This window comes from Capsicum annuum, chromosome 4, assembly GCF_002878395.1.
Source record: "Capsicum annuum cultivar UCD-10X-F1 chromosome 4, UCD10Xv1.1, whole genome shotgun sequence".
Taxonomy (NCBI): domain Eukaryota; kingdom Viridiplantae; phylum Streptophyta; class Magnoliopsida; order Solanales; family Solanaceae; genus Capsicum; species Capsicum annuum.
The window spans coordinates 163,264,087-163,286,552 of record NC_061114.1 but is presented as its reverse complement, the minus strand read 5'-3'; the positions used below and the strand labels follow the sequence as shown (position 1 = coordinate 163,286,552).

Here is a 22,466-nt window from a genome sequence, read left to right as displayed (position 1 = left end):
TCCAAAAGCAGGAAAATCATTAACAGTGTATATTAGATATGCACGCAGATTGAAGTTCTGTTTAAGTGAGATGTCCCAAGTTTCAACCCCCGCATGCCATAAAATTTGAAAGTTCATCGATCAAAGGTTGCAAGTATACATCTATTCCATTTTTTGGATTATGCGGGCCAGGAATAACATAATTTAGAAATATATAGGGACTAGTCATCAATATTTCAGGAGAAAGATTATTCGGGGTGATAAATATAGGCCTACATGAATATGGCACAACACCAACTAAAAAAGGAAAGAAGCCATCCACACATAATCCCAAATGAATATTTCGTGGCTCAATTGCAAAATCTAGATAAGTTGCATCAAAATGCTTCCAAGCCTCTCTATCAGATGGATAACACATAACACCAGTGGGCCTTCTATTTTCACTGTGTCATCTCATATGAGGAGCTGAGCTGTTTGAAACATACAACCTCTCCAGCCTTGGTATTAGAGGTAAATAATGTATCGCCTTAATAGCAATTTAATTTCCACTATAGCCACACTTTTATCGAGGGTGCTGACAAAACTTACAGGACTCTAGGTTAGCATTTTTCTTAAAGAATAACATGCATCCATTTTCACAACAATCAATTCTAACCGAGGAGAGACCCACTTTGACACCAATCTTTTTGCCTTATAGAAAGAGTCAGGAACCTCCAAGCTGGGGTCAACTAACTCTTTAGTAAGGTCTATCATTGAGTCCATTCCTCCTTCAGCAATATTCCAGTCAGATCTAATACTTAATAATTTAACATCAATAGATAAATGAGAGTGCAAATACCCATCAAATAAAGGATGACTAGCAGCATGCAATTGTTCATAGAATTTTCCCGCTTCTCTACTAGGAACATCTTCAACATTTTCCCTAAAGTCTCTCCCGTGTTGCATCCCAAAAGCATCGTCCACCATTTCTGTCATCCTAGTATCTTGATATTCATTATGCCCTACAAACCTACTACTTTGTACAACAACAAAGTTATTTTGCCCAACATCAATGTCAATAGCATGCAATCTTAAAAAGTCCTCATGAAACCCCCTTTTATAAAGATTTTCCTTCACAACTTCTTCTTTTAAAAGATTTATACCACCACATCTAACACAAGGACAACGAATAGCCCAAAAATGTGACCAAACATCAAGTGTCTTAGTATGTTCAACAAATTGTTTGACACCTTCAACAAATTCCTCCCTAAGACCCATTCTATTTTTATTATTCGGTTGATATATCTAGCTATAATCAAGTTCCATCTACACAATCAGTCAGATTCAACTAATTAGATCAAGTCACAAAAATTTCACATTTCAAGTACCTAAATTCAAAATGAAAAAGTACCTACACTTTATCAGTTTCAAGTGACTAAGTCACCTATCAAGTCATCAAACTTAACTACATTCAAAACAAAATTCACATTTCAAATACCTAAACTTCAACATTTTCAACTCACTAAGTCATCACCCAAGCCACCAAACTAACCACATTCAAAACAAAAATTCACCTTTAAAGTACCTACATTTAGTAAATCTCAAATGACTAAGTCACCTACCAAGTCACCAAACTTACTTAAATTCAAAATAAAAAAAATCACCTTTAAAGTACCTACACTTAGTAAATTTCAACTCACTAAGTCATCACCCAAGTCACCAACTAAACCACATTCGAAGTAAAAAATTCACCTTTAAAGTACCTACACTTAATAAATTTCAAGTGACTAAGTCACCTACCAAATCACCAAACTTAACTACATTCAAAACAAAAATTGACATTTCAAGTACCTAAACTTCAACATTTTCAACTGACTAAGTCATCACCCAAGTCACCAAACTAAACCACAATCAAAATAAAAATTCACCTTTAAAGTACGTACACTTAGTAAATTTCAAGTGACTAAGTCACCAACCAGGTCACCAAACTTAACTATATTCAGAATAAAAAATACACCTTTAAAGTACCTACACTTAGTAAACTTCAACTCACTAAGTCATCACCCAAGTTACCAAACTAAACCACATTCAAAACAAAAAATTCACCTTTAAAGTACCTACACTTTATCAATTTCAAGTGATTAAGTTACCTACCAAGTCACCAAACTTAACTATATTCAACATAAAAATTCACTATTTATTTTTAAGTAAAGTTACCATGCCTAATCCGCACCCCTCTATTAATGGTATCAGAGCACAGTTATTTAAAAAATACAGCAGTAGCACATATGTATGTTTGAATTTATATTTTAATTTAGATTGGATTGGATTAAATGAATAAAATACAAAAATACAAAGAACTAAAACAAATTATTTCTGAAAAACGTAAAGAATTAAAAATAAGAATAGAAAGACTACATTATAATATATTTGCCGAAGTTAGTGAAAACTCAATAAATACACAAAAAAATAAAATATCAAAATTAGAATCACAAATAGATAGTTTAGAATATATATATCAACATGAACTATTCACAATAAAATGAACAAAGAAGAATTTATAATAGATGAAAAAATATATGAAAATCACGAAGGATTAAAAATAAAAATTTTATTGGGTCTCTACTTTTTATATCATTTATCTCTTTATTAATTATTCTTTTTGTTACTAGTGGTATACTAGCTTTACCTTTTGCTTATCTACTGTCTGTTACATGTTCCTTTTGGCATACTACATAATATTCTTCTTTTTTCCTAGTAAACATATTTTTTATTGTTGGTATTTTAAATATTTTTTCTACACTTAAGTCTAATTCTTTTCCTTTTATTTCATCAAATATGTTATTGTCAAATATTATGTTTTGGTCTGTTCCTTCATCATTTAAATATTCTTCCTTTGTTATTATTTTTATATCTTCTTCAGTTATTTGATTCATCTATTTCACTATCTATTTCATTATCTGTTTCATTTTCTGAAATTTCATATATACTATCCTCACTTTCTAATTCATAATCTATATAATCTATCTGCATATATTCTGTATTTTCTATTTTTATTTCTGATATTTGTTTATTTTTGGATTTTTAGGTAATTTACAATCTCTAGCTAAATGTCCTAATTTTCCACAATTATAACAAGTACATTCTTTTATAGATTTCTTTTTTCTATATGGTCTTTTGTATTTATAATTTTTTACATAATATCTTTTTCTTGATTTCTTGTATTTATATTTTGATTTTTTATATTTCTTATGTCTTTTTCTTTTCTTATAATATCTTTCTTCACATCGGAATTGGGTTGCTATTTTATTTTTGCAACATGCTAAATTTCTTATCAATATTTTTTCCATTTTTAATTCTTCTCTATATCTTTCACATAAGTTTCTATACCATTGTTGTAAAAATTTTATTCTTGCTCCTAGAGTATCTACTATTTTTGCTTCTTCCCAACTCTTTATTATCTTTGAACTAAATGATTCGGGTAATTTATTAAAATATAATTTTCTTATTTCTTTACTTTCTTCTATATTATATGCTCCTTTATAATAATATTCTTTAAATGCGCAAGTATATTCATCTATATAACACATATTACATATTGCTAATTTTAACATTAAATTCCTATTTGTATCTTTTTCTTCATCTTGTTCTTCTTCTATTGTTGTCATACTACCAAATTCATCTTTTATAGTTGTTTCATATTTTTTTAATAATTCTATAGGTGTTAGTTTAGTTGTTGTTGATGATGTTCCTTCTGTAGGTTTGTTAGTTCTTAATACCTTCTTGCTATTTTCAGTTAAATTTGAAAATCATAATTTCACTGTTCCTATTAGTGTTCTTTCTATATATTCTGGTGCATCTGTTATGTTTATATTATTATCTAATAATTGTTTTGTCATATATCCTATCCATAATTGTATTGTTTTTTCTGTATCTATTACGAAGTCTAAGTCTAAAAAGTTATAATTTTTATTAACTATTTGTTTTGGTGTCCATTTGTCATATTCATTCTTTAGATTATATCTTTCAAACTTATTCTTATAATATGTAGGTTTTCTTATTTTTGATGTTCTAGGTATTATATTTTCATCTTCTTTTTTATCAAGAGTATTTATTTCTGTGTTGATATTTTGTAAGTTTTCTTCATTAATTACTTCTTGTTTTTCATTGATTTCTAAATTTTTGGTATTTGTTAATATTTCTGTATATGTTTCATTATCTTCTGAATCATAATTATCTGTCTCTTCAACATCTATATTATTTATTTCTAATTCCTTGTTTTTTATTTCTTTATTGTTTATTTCTAACTTTTCTTTAAATTGATTTATCTCGTTTAGTAATTTTTGTTCTTTATCTTTTTCTTCCTTTTCCTTTTGTCTTTCTTTATACAAATCTTTTAACATTTGTAGTTTTTTTTCTAATTCAGCAATTCTACTATTTTTAGTTTCTTCTATTTTTCATATTTCTTCTGTAGTTTGTTGTTTTATTTTTTCTATTTTCTTTTTCCTATCTATTTCTTCATTTTCTCTTTCTATTCTTACCAGAGCTGTCAATTTATCTTCTAATTTTTATTCTTCTTTTTCTAACATTAAATATAAATGTTCACCAATTTCTTATATATTCTTCCTAGATTAGAAAATACTATTTTTATTTTTAATCCTTCGTGATTTTCATATATTTTTTCATCTATTATAAATTCTTCTTTGTTCATTTTATTGTGAATAGTTCATGTTGATATATATATATATTCTAAACTATCTATTTGTGATTCTAATTTTGATATTTCATCTTTTTGTGTATTTATTGAGTTTTCACTAACTCCGGAAAATATATTATAATGTAGTCTTTCTATTCTTATTTTTAATTCTTTACGTTTTTCAGAAATAATTTATTTTAGTTCTTTGTATTTTTGTATTTTATTCATTTAATCCAATCCAATCTAAATTTAAACATAAATTCAAACATATGTGCTACTGTTAGTAGGGGGTGCGGATAACTAACTTGTAAAATAGATTTAGTAGGGGGTGCAGATAACTATCTTGTAAAATAGATTTAGTAGGGGGTGTGGATAACTAACTTGTAAAGATAACTTGTAAAATAGATCTATTATATATAATGAATCTATTTTTCTTTGTGTTATTATTTCATCCATATTTTCTCTCCAATATTTTAAATATTTGTAGTCTATCATTTTATCCTATAGTAATTGCAGAGTTACAGATTTCTGTATAATAATTTATCCTAATTGTACTGTAATGTATATCTAATTCTAGATTTTCAATGTTATTTATTATCTTGTGTTGTTCTTCTCGTAGCGAGTTTTTTAAATTATATAAACTATCACATGTACTTTTTCCTAAATTTTCTAAGGTTTCTTCTATCCATATTAATATTTCTTTTAGATTCTCCATTATTTTCTAATTCGGTTTCTATAATTAATTTTTTTATTTAGATTATCTTTATTTTCTCTAGTTTTTCTAATATATTCTAACATCTCTTAATCTGAATAATATCCATCTGGGTAATTATCCAAGTATAACTGTGCTATCCAATTTATAGTTTCAATTTCATAGTCTAATACTTTTTCTAATATGATTTTTCTTATATCTACTACTTTTATATCCTTAAGTGCATACAAAATAAGTATTTTAAATTTATCTACCATTACATCAGATAAATAATTATTCATTTTTATAAAATTGCTATTTTCAAAATATTCCCTTCAATCATATACATAACAAAATATGGTCATCTTAGATTACTATATACTAGATTATTCTTAAATAACATGTTCTTCGGTCACTATTAGCATGGTAATCTGGATATTTTTCCCTTAAACATCTCCTCTACTCTGGTTACTCCCCACCATGGCTTCTTGTCTCATTGGTTTCACCTTTAGGATGACATAGTTCTTAGGGATTTTTCTCCTTTTCCACTTTGCTAATAAACTTCTTAACATATTATTCTTCAAATAATTCTACTATAAAGTAACTATCATGAATTTATTTTATCATACCATGATTGTTGGGAATTATGAATTTAGCTATTCATAATCATAAATAAATATACATGTTCGGGTAGGTTTGATATTTCTAAGGTTTGTTCCTCCATAGCTTTGTCCATTGAAATAAATCTATTTTTCAATAACTAAGAAAAATATTTTGTTGTGGACAAGAGAGAGTTTTTGCTTCAACACATGAAGGCTTGCTTTGTAATGCCTTCAGTTCATCTTATTTATAGACTGAATATTTACAAGAGTATTAACGTTTCTAAAATTAGTCTACAAAAAAGTCTCCTAATAAGACAAAAATTATTAATGCCTAGACTAATAATAGTCAAAAAGCCTAAAGCCTAAAAGTTTAGCCTATACAAAAGTTTTCAATATTTTACGTAAAGTAAATTGTGAAAGTTTACATGTTGCTTTCACAATTTAATAGCTTTTCTTCTATTATACTCTGTTGATATCTTCTCGTTGTCGTATCTGCTGCTTTTCCATATTTCCATTATTGCTTCTTATCTTGTATCTTCCAGCTGGCGTTCTTATCTACTTGGTTGATGTTTCTTCTATTCTACCTGAACTTCTTGGATATCATTATCTCCTCCATTATATTTTGAACATTTATGATTTGGATACTTATGTCCAATTGTCTTGCAATATCTTGTTAATAATTCTTCTGAAAAAAATTTTCTCTGATAGCTCTGGCGATAGGTTCTGTCTCTAGTTTGAGTAACGTCAGAATCCATTTCCTAATAGTTTCCATGTCTATTTCTCATAATTCCTTTGAATTTGAATATATTAGTACATGATTTCTTGAATAATAACTCCATATGGGATTCTGGTTGCAGTATGTGTTCGCTAGCTCTTGGAAAATTATAGATAGTCCGATAATCCTCTTATTCGCATAAAATTTTGGTATCTCAATTCTAGGTATTTCTGGTTGTGGAATAATATCTTGTGGTATAATCATGTCTCGTGTCATTCCTATCTTTACAACTTGTATGGGTTTTTTTAACTTTATCATAAAACATCTCTGCTGGTGCCGTGTAAATTTTTATAAAAAATAGGGTACCTTTGGTTATTCTTTTAAAAATACTAAATGCTTCATATATTTCCGGTATAGTGGATATCTCATTTCTGTCAGAGGTATATACAGTACTGAGTAGTCCATATTCATAGCAAGTTTTAAGTAGACTTGGTTTGGTTTTAGGTAAAACAATTAGCTTATTATATCCGGCCAATCTTTGGGTTATATAGTTTGTATCTGGTTCTTGGATGTTTATAGCTCCGGGGTTAGTATTTAAAAAGGTTTGTACATTGTAGATATTTTCTATATATGTCCGAGCTATGTAGTTGTAAGTCTTTTTGTCTTGGTTTAAACTATCTCGGTATGTGGTAATTTATGGGGGTATAAACATGGGATCTTTTGATGTATTTGGTATATATGGTTTATCAAATAGCTTGTTTAGGTTCATATTTGTGTTTTTTCTAATTCCTTTGCTTGTACCTGCAGAAGTAGATTGATAGACGTTATGGGTTTTATGGAGTGTCCCATCTTCTCCTTCGAGCTCTGGAACTTTGATGTCTTTCGATTGACATAGCTCTACACACTGCTGAGTTAGCTGATTTGTAGCTATAGACTTCAGTTTAACTTCATTAGTCTTTAGCTTTTCTATTTCATTACCCATACTGTCTACTTTCATTGAAAGCGTAGTTAGGGTGTTGAATATTTTTTCTAGAGTATCCTCTTCTATTATATCAGTCTGTGTAGCTTTGTCTTGATATGTAATCTGCAATAACATTTTTGTTAGTACTAATTACTTCAATTATAAATGAAAAATTTAATATATTCAAGACTAGTCTCCGAATCTCTTTTGTTGAAACTGAATTTTGTATTTTCTTTGTTAACCACTAGCATACCTGTGTATTATCCGTTCATACAATAAACTTGTCATATACAATATATGGCTCAAATGCTAACAAACTTTTATATAATGAACATAATTCTTTCCTATTTATTTCTCATTTTATTTCTGTTTCATTGAACGTACCTGAGTAGTATCTACAATGGTGTTCTAATTTTCCTGCTTCATATTGGTATTTAAGTACTCCTCCATAACTACATTCACTAGCATCTGCTTCTACTATATATATAAATTTTCTATTTTCATCTGGAAATTGTAGTTTTGGTAATTCTTTACAAAGTAATTTTATTTTCTGAACTTGTTTTTTATCTTCTTCATTATAGTTATATTCTACATCCTTTTTTAATTGTTTTTGTAGTGGTTTTAAAGTTTCTGCTAATTTTGAAATATATTCCCTTACTTGGTTTACTAATCCTAAAAATGATTGTAATTTCTTTTTTGTATCTAATTCTTCTTTCGAATTTATTATTTTTTGTACTATATGTTGTTGTATTTTTACTCCACTCTTATCTATTTGTATTCCTAAAAATTTTATCTGATTTTTCATAATTTTAGCTTTCTTTTCACTTAGACTTATTCTCGATTTTTCTATTATATCTGTAAATTGCCCTAATAATTTTAAATGTTCTTCTTTAGTTTTTGTATATAATAATATATCATCTATGTATACTATACAATTAGATAATTGTTTAAAATAACTATCCATAAAATGTTGATATCTACCTGGTGCATTTTTATATCCAAATGGTAATACGTTTCATTCATAAAATCCTTGTGGTACCGTAAATGCGGTTAATTCTTTAGATTCTTCTTCTAACTTTAAATGGTAAAATTTTGATTTACAATCGAATTTACTAAAATAATTATATCCCTATATTTGTCTTATTTTTAATATCTTATTTGGTGTTGGATAATTATATGTCATAGTCTTTGCATTTAAATTTCTATAGTCAATAACCATTCTACTTTTTCCTCTTTTTTGTTCACTAGACACCTAGGATATAGCGAAACCAAAACCCTATTTTAGGTATGAGACTAGGATGACCCAATACCCGAGGGTCTATTGGGCCTATTAGAAAACTTGTCATGGGTCTATTGACCCCGAGTTAATTACAGATGAATCATATCTATGTGTTGAAGAAGAATATATGTTTGTTTAAACCAATCCATTATCCTTTGGGGGTCAGGAAAAAAGCTTACTCTGCTTTCGAGTAAGGATTCCTCAATCATACACCAATTGAGAGCAGAATTGAAGTAAACCAAGAAAGAAATTAATCAATTTAGATGGTTGCATCTAAGGCACAACTATATGGAAATAGCTTGATTATTAACGGATGTCACCAATGATAAGAAGTGGACAAAGATAAGAAGGCGAAGGCCTATAGAAAAAGCATTCAGGATTTAGTATTTCCTATCCCCTGCGTGGGACATCATTCTTTTTCTCATGTGATTTTCCTTTCCCTAAAGATTGTACCCCCTTTGTGCAACTTTTGAAGGAGTTTATGCCATTTATGTATATCTATGAAATTGGGGGGATAATGGATTGGCTTTAAAAAATACATATTTTCTTCAACGTTCGTTAGACCTAAACCCCTGGCTCAAAAGGGTCAATCTAATTAGGATACACGTTATTATAATGCTTTTATGCGATATAACTGCCTTATGTGTTTATGTGTGTTTGTTTGAATCAAAGGCAAGTTTATCCACTATGCTCATGTGGATCAATTTGGCTACGACACAAATGACTCTACGTGGTTATTTCTTATCAAGTATCTTACATTACTTATCACATATGGAAACTAACACATCTACCTTCGAGTTATTTTACTTTATAGATAATAGAAAACTACTCCGTGTTGAAATAAGCTGGCAGAACATCCTTACTTCACTCGGTCAAAAGCGCATAAGATACCATCCCCTAATTATCATTCAAACATGACTGGAAGTGATGAAAATGCATTGACTATTAGGGACAATGTGATAATGAAACAAAGTGAGATGATTGCTGAACTCGTGAGAAAATAGAAAATGCTTTAAGAGGAGATGAATCGTACTCGAGATGTGGCTAACCTGGCCATCACTATAGATCTACCGGAAGGATACAAAGTCCCTAAATTTAAAGTGTTCGATGGTGCTAAAAATCCTATGGCCTATCTGAGGAGGTATCATGATCAAATGGTGGGATAGGGAAAAATAAGGCATTATTGATGCGCCTGTTGAGCCAAAGCTTAAAAAGCGAAGCCTTATATTGGTTCACATCTCAAGAATTGAAAAGATAGACTAGTTGGAGGGCATTGTCTAAAGGTTTCCTTGATAGGTTTGAGTTTAAAATTGAAATAGTCCCTGAGTGGTACTCATTAGACTGGACCAAGCAGAAGAATGATGAGTGTTTCCGAGACTATGCCTTCCGTTGATGGAAAAAAGCTGCGAAAGTACAACCTCCCATGTCTGAGAAGAAAATGGCATCGATTTGATCTCGCACTTAGGAGGGATAATTTTTCACTAGGATGGTATCTGCAGTTAGGAAACTTTTATAGATTTGGAAAAAATCAAGGAATCGCTAGAGGAAGGCATTCGAACGGGAAAGATTGTCAAAAGCCCAACATCATCGGAATCTTCTACATTCTAAAAGAAGAAAAGAGAGGATGTGATTGTGGTGTCTACTAATTTTGTGGATAAATTAAAGAAGAAATTCAATCCATGGAATATTCTTTCTTCATCTCCATCATCAAGTTTTCAGCTTGTATTCTATGCCCAATCCCAATATCAAGCTCCACTTCCAAATATTTTACCCTAGTACGAAGTTCCGTAGCCAAATTATCAGTCTCATGTTCAAGATATTCTTCCAAACAACCAAAAAAACATACAAGTGCCTCGAAATAATCATCAAGTACCTCCTACTGCAAATCAAATCAGTATGACCCCCAACATCCAAAGCTCAAAAAAAAATCTCCCCGAAACTTCACATCGTTATCTGAAAGTTGCACCCAACTCTTTGGGAGATTAAAGGATGCCGGTCATTTACAGCCTATCAAGTTAAATCTTATCAATCCCAACTCCTAATTTTATCATGCCGATCAAAATTGTGCTTATCATTTAGAAGCGGTGGGGCACAACACTGAGGAGTGCGTTATCTTAAAGTATAAGATTCAAGATCTTATTGATCAGAAGGTCATCACGCTTCAATTTCCGACACCAAACGTCAATAGTAATCTATTTCCTAATCACAAAGAAGGCACGGTTAGCATGATCGAAATAGAAGGCGAATGGGTTTCTAGCAAAACTATTACTAAGGTGGATTCAAAAAATTCCAAAAAAAAATAAAAAAAGTAGAAAAGATAGAGAAACTCGTGGCTGCTTTGAGTATCTTGAGTAAGAATTTGGAAGAAATCATTGAGCCTATTATGGTCCCAGAAAAAGCATCTAAGTATGGGTTAGGATACCAGCCAATAGAGGAGGATAAAATTGAGGATAAGTCAAAGACTAGTCTGCATAGGCCTTTGCCTCTCATGTACCAGTCATTTCTCATGCGTGAGATGTCAAATGATGATGGCCTTGGGGTTGGGATAGGAAATCTGTTCGAGGGATGCAATATTATATCAAAAAATTTTCTAAAGTCCAGTGGGGTGAAGAAGGTTGCACCAATAGAAGCTTTGCAAAACTAGACCCCCACTACATTCATAACTTGTCGCCCGTCATGATAGATGAAAGCGAAATTACTAGTAGTTTTAAAAAATTGGTGATGATCCGTAGGAGGCCCCGTGATGCACCTTTTTATATCCCAAATTTTTATTTCATTTTTTATAGCTTTCAAAAAGGCATGGGCCCACATTTGCGCAGGTCATGAGCCATAGTTTTTATTTATTTTTCAAAAGGCCTCCCTTCATTTTAGAATTTATTTTTGAAATATGATTATATTATTATCTTGTTATCATCTAACTTGGTTTATTTCAAAAGACTAATTTAAAGCTTGCCAATGTCATGTCATGTCAAGGATTAGACGAATAAAGCAAGGGGAATAATGATGAATAGAAAAGGTGATGAGGAGCAGTTAGAGGAAGAAATAGAGGAATTTGAAAATTAAAAGAAGCCAAACCTGGAGGAGCCCTAATCCTACCTGAGATTGATGGCCAAGAGTTGACCAAACCAATCAATTCTGATGCGGTAAAGACATACTGTGTTTGAAAGATGTTTTAGTTTTTGTTTCCTTGGCTTATTTGTAATCGTCTTTATGATAGTATCTATTTTATGATGTGTAATTTCCTAGAATCTTTTTCCTTTTATGTACGAACTATGTTTGACCTTAATTCCCAAGAAAAGGATACGTAGGTGGCCCATATCGGCTTCGCTCAACCCCTTAGGAAAATTTATACTTTTCTTTCATGTATAAACTACGTAATGACCTGAATTCTCAAGAATGAGATACATAGGCGGCCTATGTTGGCTTCAGTCAACTCATTAAATTTTTCTATATATCTCCAGAGTAGGCCTGAACTATGTTTAACCTAATTCTTGCTTCAATAGGATATATAGGCGCCCTAACAGCTCGATCCTGTAACCCCAAAAAATAAAAACTGGGGCAGAATTTTTGAGAAGGAATCTCAAAAATTCACAAGAAGAAGATCATCATCCTACAAAGAGAACAAAGACTAACAAAGACTTCAGATCCTCTCGAGTTGATATCATATCAAACAACTTTAAACTGGGGAAAAAATTTTGAGGAAGGCCTCCAAATTTCCACCAAACACTGGATATATTTCAAATTTCCAGCAGTAGAGGTCAAAGTCAAACTTTTGAAGTCACTAGTTGTGACAAAGTCTAGGTAGACTCAATTTTCTGCTATGACAGAACTATTTGAAGAACCCTCCAACAATGATTATGAGTTTTTGAAATTCTCCGTTGGATATAGTCAAAACCAAGAGGAAGACGTTTGTTGAGCTAGTACATGACATGACTGGCAGAGATTTTCTAAAACTTTTTAGAAACTTTCGAAACTATTTTCTAAAATTAAGACTACTTTTAAAAATCTATACAAATTTTTTACTTAGTGATTGCCTAGACGCCTATTGGAGAAAGGAGCCGGGATGGAGGTACCAATATGACGAAGCACCTGAAAGATGGTGAGGAGCAAATAAAGGAGTGAAGAAGGTCAACACGGAGTAGTTTCACTCAAACAAATCATTTTTCTATGGATGCAGGGATCAATACACAAAAATAAGTCTTTTTTAAAAAATCCTCGAGCAAGTTAGGAGCCACACCAGAGAATATGATGCTCGAGAAGGGTATTTTTTGGTACCCCCAAAGATAGGTTAATACACATTTATTAAAGACCTTTTGAATTGTCTATATCATTTCTTGAGACCATGAAGGACAAACAAAGGCGTCATATCTTCTTTATAAATATTGTATTGAGAATTGTTCTAAAAAATAGCCCCTAGCAAAAGTGACTTTATGTCTACTGACTATCTACCTTGTGCACAGGTACACATATAAAACAAAAATGTAGACAAAAGGATTCAGGCGAAACCATCTTCATTGTCCAAAGGGCCATTCTATCTCATTCCATTGCCAAGAGGGCCATTGCATATCATCCTCATTAAATATCTAATGATGTGCAAGATATCATACGCTGGCGCCAAGGGTATCATCTGCATTAAATATCTGATAAAGCATGAGATATCATATGCTGGCATCGAGGGTATCATCTGCATTAAATATCTGATGACGCGCGAGCTACCATACACTGGCATCGAGGGTATTATTTGCATTAAATATCTGATGACGCATGAGATATCAGACGCTGGTATGGAGGGTATCATCTGTATTAAATATATGATGACGCACGAGATATCATACGCTGTCGTTGAGGGTATCATTTGCACTAAATATCTGATGATGCACGAGATATCATGCGCTGCCGTTGAAGGTATCATTTGTATTAAATATTTGATGATGCGTGAGATATCATACGATGACGTTGAGGGTATCATCTACATTAAATATCTGATGACACGCAAGATATCATATGCTAGCATCAAGGGTATCAGCTGCATCAAATATCAAATAACGCACGAGATATCATACGCTAGTGTCGAGGGTATCATCAGCACTAAATATCTTATGAAGTGCTAGATATCACACACTGGCATTGAGGGTATCATTTGTATTAAATATCTGATTACATATGAGATATCATACACTAGCATCGAGGGTATCATATGCATTAAATATCTGATAGCGCATGAGATATCATACACTAGCATCGAGAGTATCATCATCTAATATCTATTGACACGCGAGATATCATACGCTGGCATCGAGGATATCATCAATATCTAATATCTATTGACACGTGAGATATCATATACTGGCATCGAGGATATCATCATCATCAATATCTGTTGACATATGAGATATCATATGCTAGCATCGAGAATATCATCATCATCAATATCTCTTGAGACGCAGGATATCATATGCTAGTGTTGAGGGTATCATCAGCATCTAATATCTCTTGACACCTCAGATATCATACGCTGGCATTGAGGATATCATCATCATCAATATCTGTTGACATGCGAGATATCATACACTGGCGTCGAGGATATCATTAATATTTACTATCTGTTGACAGACGAGATATCATACACTAGCGTCGAGGATATCTCATCTTGAATCAGCATTTGAGTACATCAGAAACACGAGATTCAAACTACACATGAGATTTCCTAGAAATTGATAATTTGAGGTTCATCTATTTGTCATATTATTTGAAATACGATAGTATGCAAGATTACCTTTGAGTTGATAGACCATTAGTCATCCGTAAGCCGCAACAGCATCCTAACCGGATAGTGTGCAAGGTTACCCAAAAATTGATAGATCAAAGGTTATACATAAGTCGCAAAATCCTTACTGAAGAATATATGAGATTATCAAATTGATAAGTCCAAGGTTTCTTTATAAGCAGCGTCATATCCAAGATCAATTATGTGTAGAATTACCCAAGGACTAGCAATTTAAGAGATATCTATAAGTCATATTGTATCCAAGGTTGGATGATATGTAGGAATATCTGATAACTAGAGATTGGAGGGATATATGTAAGTCATCTCTTATTCAAGGTTGTGTAATGTGCAGGGTTACCTAAAGGCTAGCAATTCAGAGGATATTTGTAATTCGCCTCATATCCAACATCAAATAATGTGCAAGATTATCCAAAGATTGTCAATTCAAGGGAAATTTATAAGTCATATCGATACAAAAGATGTGCAAGACTTACTCGAGATCATATGAAAAGAATTAGTATCAATAATCGGAAAGGTTATCATTCCAACAACAAGCATTATAGGTGACCAAAAGGGTTTCCGCATCAACAAAAGATTACACGATTACAGGGACTATTCTACATAAAGTGTCGGCACTGTCCAAAAAGGACACCCACTATACGGACATATTCAATCTACAGATGAGACAATTATACAACAACCAAGAGGATTTTTATGTCTGTTGTTCCAAGTTATTTTCTTCCAAATAGGTACACAAAAGGATGACTTCGCTTTTCACGCAACAACCCATGTGGAGATATGGTAAAAGACCACAGACCTCTTTCGTGAATTATGTTTAGCACTAACACTTTTGTTTGAAATATTGTCGAAAGCATCCGGGAGGATGAAAATCTCAAATCAAAACCATAGGTATGGATGATTCCAGATAGGACGTAGCACAATGTGGAACTCTTTCTTAGCAGCAAAATGGGATGTAGTCTAAAAAAGGACGTCAAACTCCTTAAAATCGAGCTAAAAGATGATCGCCACCACCATCCAACTACACCTCTATTAGAAGGCATTTGGGAATATTCTGGTTTCAGCTTCACCTTTGAGATATTTCTAACCTCATACCGAGGGTAAACTTCTCTTTCTTTCAAATTCGAGTGATAGGGCACCTAGAGTTTTGGAAATTATGTTCAGGTAAGTTCTTACCTATGGATGTGAAGAGATCAATGTTCATGGTTAAGAGGTTACAAGCCTCTTTTTCATAACTCGAACAACTTTTCACTCATCTTGAGCCAAAGATCGTCTGAAATAAAAGACTATCTTTTCTACCGATTAAGTCAAACTACAAGTAGTCTGATTCCCTGAGTCTTGGGGATATGTAGGTTGGGATCTATACAAAAAAATTGACTGCATTCCAACTTCCCCCCAAATCCCTCTATTCCCCAGCTTTTCAATTTTACCAAACAACTCCAAAACTAAGATAGTTGGTGAATTTTTTGAAATCACGCTTCAAATCAAGATTTATGAACTACAAGTGGCCTGAATTATCATGAAAGTTGAGATATGAAGGAAACTTGATACTGAGGTCTGTCCATAACTCCATGAAACTCGTGCGAAAATCGACCTCTTTCAGATTCAAATTTTGTTGTCAGACAAAAAATTAGAAATGTCAACCTCTCTTTGCCCAGGGTTAATTGCTTCCACCCTACCCAAAGGGAAGGGGAAGTTGTTGACACCTAATTTTTTTCCTCCGCGACTAAATTTCATCTTGGGTTTCTTCAATTTTTAGTAAAAAGTGAAATATTTATTTCATCTTGATAAATGCGCTCTAGAATATTTATTTTGGCTAATTGCGTTATTTAAGTGACGACTATACATTTTCATATTCACGTATATGAGATCTTATTAATTTTGTTACTTAAATGAATATTTTTATAGAATATTAGACTTTTATTTAGATTGAGCTTGAAAATTATTTCAAAAAGGGTAAAATCTTGATCTAAATATAATTTGTTCTTGAAAATAGTTTATTTGGAAAATATGAATTTGATTTTTGTTAAATGAAGAAGCCCGAGATTAAACAAGGTATTAATTCGTATCAAATTTTGATTTAATTTAGTTAATTTATTAAGTTCGGTCATAATTGAAATCGATTGGCCACAATCACAAAGCAATTGATCAAATTGATTTTTTAATTTGATCAAAATCTTAATCAAATTAGGCTAAATCCTAAATTTGGGGGTTATGTTTTAAATAAACCCCCAAACTAATCCAATTCAACATCAGCACCACCCAGGCCCAATATTTTCATCACCAGATCAATACCCTCGTCAGGCATAACAACGACCTGACCCAAAACCTTTAATTCTATTCTTTTCCTTCAAAACAACAACATCATCGACAATAATACAATACAACACACCAAAGCAACGACTTCAACATTGACCAACATCAACGCAATCTCTCATCAAGAACAACAAACCCAAACCTATACCCAATCACAACACCAAAATCGAAACTTCAACCCGAATTAAATCTCGACAACTCGAATTAAAATAACTGCTAAATCCAAATCCAAAAACCTTTTCAAATTTGGAATGTTTGTACTATTCTCGTACAACATATAGCTGTCAAACTGCATCACCAAAAAGGAATTCCTAAAAAACCCAAAATTACCCCCGTTGACCTCTTTTCCCACATCGATTGAACACTAAATGGGGAGCCCAGATTTCCCTATAAAAGAGACACGGCAGAGAGGAAAGAGACCAAGTCTAAAAAAGAGGGAAAAACCATTTTTGAGTAAAATCAATAAAAAATTTTATTTTTAGAAAAAAAATTAGCCGTCATTGGTTGGAATTCTCAAAGAATCGACTTCCGGTGGTGGTGGAGTCCGACATTAGCTCGATGTTCTATTTTGCTGCTCTGAAAGAGGTAAACACCTCTTTCTTTGATATTTGTTATCATTTTTTTCTTCTTTATGAATCCATAGTCGTAAATGTTGTTTGCTGGGAATAAGTTATTATAGACAGGCTTGAAGGCCATAGTCTCATTTGATAAAGATTGTGGCTTTCAACGTATTGATGTGTTAGCATATTTAGGTTTCTGGTTTCTATTTATTTTCATAAAAGTTTGCTATTTTTGATTTTCCATTGGTGATCTTAGCTTTTTAGTTCTTTAAAGTTTGAATGTTGCTCAAAGTATATGTTTTGCTTGTTAATCCTCGATTCATGTTATCGGTGTTTCCACATGCTTGGTTTCTGATTGATTGAACATTGTTTAATATAGGATTAGACTAGTGTTCTTATCATGGTTGTTAGCTTACATGTTTAATTGAAAGATTTATTTCGTAAAGTTCACTTTTGGTGTTTTGTTTTAAATGGAGACTGGGGTTTAAGTTTCTTTGTCCTTTAATACTAATGTTAGAAACTAAACCATAACAAGGTCACCAATCCAATGACTTCTTAAAAATTATTTCTACTCTTGTAGATCATTTCTTAGAATGTTGAAAGAGGATGGGGATTAGAATGGTATGATCTCACATTTTTCTTCTCCAACAGATTGTTTGATTTTCTCTTAAAACATGTTTTTTGTAGTGTAGTATGTGCTTATTTTTTCATCTAAATCAAAGTCTCTTTTTGGGAAATAAAAGATAGAGTCTCTACACGCGCTTGGTATTCATATTATTGAGTATAATTTATCGTGACAAAATAGCGTGGTTGGCATTTGGAGTTATACACTTTCGAGTACCTTAGCCCTTTTTAAAACAATCTAACTAGAACTCTACCCTTGCGTTTTCCAAAACCTTGCAGTAACTCTAAGGAAAATATAATACTCACTTTATCTAGTGTGGATATGATGTTTACCTTTGTTAAATTATAGATATTTTGTCTCCTGTAGATGGGATCTTTCTAAATTTGTGTAAATTGTCAATTCTTGTTTTTTTAGGAGTTCAATTAGGTTTGTGGCCAGGTCCCGTTCTTCATTTATTCCTAACCTTCAAGTTTCTCTTGAATTGAATCAGTGTTAGTTTGAGAGATGGAATCTATTATCGGATAAAAGTTAATTGCGAAGTTATCCTAGAAAAGCGTGATCTCTTGCAAATCTTTTGGTGCAAAAACTATTAAAGAATCCAATATGAATGCATAAGATGGTGTAACCCCAGTTGGTGTGCATTTTATTTCTTCAAATTACAATAAATTAGTTTTTCTATCATACAGTATGTTTGAAATCATTAAGGTGATTGATTATTTGAATATCCATTTTCCTTATCTTATTTTTATTATCCATTTTATTGTTGCTTGTCTTTGGTCCATTCATTTATTATTGAAATTTGGATTCCTTAAAATGGTCACTAGTAGAAGGATATCACGAGGTATCATTTTGGTGTTCTTACTTTTAAAATTGGTTTTGAATAGGGTAATATTTAAGTATCAGGTTTCTAATGTGTTGATTTACTTTTCCCTTTGCATTTTGGATATGTTTTGATTTCTTTTCTTTCATCTTTCGCATATGAATCCGCTTTGGAGTTCAAACCAGCTCCCTCCTTTTTGCATTTCATAATGGGCCAATAAGGCCCATCTTTTGAGTCGAGTTCTGCAATTACTGCAAGATCGATTGACTTTTGGATAAAGAAGTTGATATTGATGGAAGAGGAAAATAGGTTGATACCCATTGGTGAAAATTTGTCAAACTTGTATTGTTTGTTTTATTATTTTTTTCTGCTTCTTTATCTATTTATTCATTCATTTGGGCCTCGAAGCCAAAGTTGTAATTTTAATACAGGTCAAGCGGATTTTGGGCCAAAAGGTCCAAAAAAATGATTCGAGACAGGTTATGGGCTAAAAGCTCAATATTTAGATTAAGACAGGTGACGACGGGACAAAAGCCCAAATGGATAGTTTAGGACAGGTGCAAGCAGGTTTGGGACTAAAAGCCTAATCTCATTTTTTACCTTTTACTTTTCTATGTTTATTTGCTATTTGTGCCTTAAAATTTAGTTAAATTCCTTACTAAGTCATCAAATTGATTTTACACAAGTTTTGTTTTAAATCACTTTCTTTTAAAAATCAATCTTTTTAAAGTTAGTCAAAAGATATTTTCAAACAGTCCGGATAACCGCAAGTTAGCGAACGTTTTAGATGTCTTAAACCTTCTTAAAACGTTAATAAGAACCGCTTACTCAGAATCTTTAAATTTTAATGATTTTTTCTGTTTTGGATCGTTTAAAGTATTTCATAAAGATTTTTTAATTCCTTTTCAAAATTAAGTGGCGACTCTGAAAGGAAAATTTTTGCAAAACAAAAATGGTGACTCTGCTGGGGATTCTAACTAGGTTCTAACCAAATGTTTGATTTCATCTATTGACTAACTGTTTAAATTGCTTACGTATTTATGTGTTTCAATTTTGCAGAATTTAATTATTGCATTTGATGGCATGGTCCTGCATTGATTATTAATTTGTTTTGGGGGGTTTTGTGGATGTCCCAACCCTTATTGTTCACCTCTAAATCAAATGTTGGAAATATGACAGTTTACTGGCACATTGGGCAGTCGAAGGCTGATCATGTTTTCAAACTCAAGTTTTTCGCTTGGGAACATGTGTCCAAACCCACTCTAGACACCTAGGATATAGCGAAACCAAAACCCTATTTTAGGTATAAGTCTAGAACGACTATTGTGCCTATTAGAAAACTTTCCATGCATCTATTGACCCCGAGTTAATTACAGATAAATCATATCTATGTGTTGAAGAAGAATATATTTTATTTAATCCAATCTATTATCTTGCTCTGCTTTCGTGTAAGGATTCCTTAATCATACACCAATTGAGAGAGGAATTGAAGCAAACCAAGAAAGAAACTAATCGATTTAGACGGTTGCATCTAAGGCACAACTATACGGAAATAGCTTGATTATCAACGGATGTTGTCAATGACAAGAAGTGGACAAAGATAAGAAGGCGAAGGCCGATAGAAGAAACATTCAGGATTTAGTATTTCCTATCCCCTGCGTGGGACATCATTTTTTTTCTCATGTGATTTCCCTTTCCCTAAAGATTGTACCCCCTTTGTGGAACTTTTGTAGGCATTTATGCCATTTATGTATATCTATGAAATTGGGGGGATAATGGATTGGCTTTAAAAAAGACATATTTTTTTCAACGTTTGTTAGGCCTAAACCCCTGGCTCAAAAGGGTCACTTTAGTTAGGATACACGTTATTATAATGTTTTTATGCAATATAACTGCCTTATGTGTTTATGTACGTTAGTTTGAATCAAAGGCAAGTTTTCCACTATGCTCATGTGGATTAATTTGGTTACGACACAAATGACTCTACGTGGTTATTACTTGTCAAGTATCTTACATTACTTATCACATATGGAAACTAACACATGTGCCTTTGAGTTATTTTACTTTAAAGATAATATAAAACTACTCCGTGTTGAAATAAGCTGGCAGAACATCCTTACTTCACTCGGTCAAAAGCACATAAGATACCATCCCCTAATTATCATTCAAACATGACTGGAAGTGATGAAGAAAATTCATTGACCATCAGGGACAATGTGATAACGGAACAAAGTGAGATGATTGCTGAACTTGCGAGAAAATTGTAAATACTTCAGGAGGAGATGAATTGTACTCGAGACTTGGCTAACCTGGCCATCACTGTAGATCTACCAGAAGGATACAAAGTCCCTAAATTTGAAGTATTCGATGGTACTAAAAATCCTATGGCCTATTTGAGAAGGTATCATGATCAAATGGTAGGGATAGGAAAAAATGAGGCATTATTGATCTGCCTGTTCAGCCAAAGCTTAAGCGGGGAAGCCTTAGATTGGATCACATCTCAAGAATTGAAAAGATGGACTAGTTGGAGGGCATTGGCTAAATCTTTCCTTGATAGGTTTGAGTTTAACATTGAAATAGTCCCTGACTGATACCCATTAGACCGGATCAAGCAGAAGACTGATGAGTGTTTCCGAGACTATGCCTTCCGTTGGAGGAAAGAAATTGTGAAAGTACAACCTCCCATGTCTAAGATAGAAATGGTATCGATTTGCTCTAGCACTCAGGAGGTAGAATTTTTCACTAGGATGGTATCTGCAGTTAGGGAAAATTTTATAGATTTGGTAAAAATTGGGGAATCGCTAGAGGAAGGCATTCCAACGAGAAAGATTGTTGAAACCCCAACATCTGAATCTTCTGCAGTCTCAAAGAAGAAGAGAGAGGATGTGACTGCGGTCTCTACTAATTTTGTGGATAAATTAAAGAAGAAATTCAAGCCAAGGAATATTCTTTCCTCACCTCCATCATCAAGTTTTTAGCTTGTATTCTACGCCCAATCCCAATACCAAGCTCCGCTTCCAAATATTTTACCCAAGTACGAAGTTCCGCAGCCAAATTATCAGTCTCATGTTCAAGCTATTCTTCCAAACAACCAAATAAAAATACAAGAGCCTCAAAACAATCATCAAGTACATCTTCCCGCTAATCAAATCAGTATGACCCCCAACATCCAAACCTAAACAAAAAACTCGCCGAAACTTCATGTCGCTGGATGAAAGTTACACCCAACTCTTTGGGATATTGAAGGATGCTGGTCATTTACAGCCTATCCATCCAAAGCTTATCAATCCCAACTCCCGATTTTATCATGCAGATCAAAACTGTGCTTATCATTCAGGAGCGGCGGGGCACAACACTGAGGATTACGTTAGCTAAAAGCATAAGATTCAAGATCTGATTAATCAGAAGGTCATCATGCTTCAGTCGTCAGAACCAAACGTCAACAGTAATCCATTGCC

General features: G+C 32.5%; 1 protein-coding gene across 16 annotated transcripts in view; it reads right to left on the bottom strand.

The window, feature by feature from the left end:
- Positions 1-22,466, bottom strand: part of LOC107852484 — a 56,410-nt gene that overhangs the window by 19,058 nt on the left and 14,886 nt on the right. Inside the window, exons 3-4 of one of the 16 annotated variants that reach the window (XR_007054267.1) lie at positions 14,679-14,724; positions 13,253-14,448 (exon numbers count right to left, since the gene is read on the bottom strand). The exons of 9 other annotated variants lie outside the window; for them this stretch is intronic. The gene's annotated coding sequence lies outside the window, so the exon portion shown is untranslated. Of the gene's footprint in view, positions 1-6,111; positions 6,532-13,252; positions 14,725-17,595; position 22,466 lie in introns of those variants that run through there. 6 more of the 16 variants (XR_007054274.1, XR_007054275.1, XR_007054273.1 and 3 more) reach the window with 6 other exon arrangements.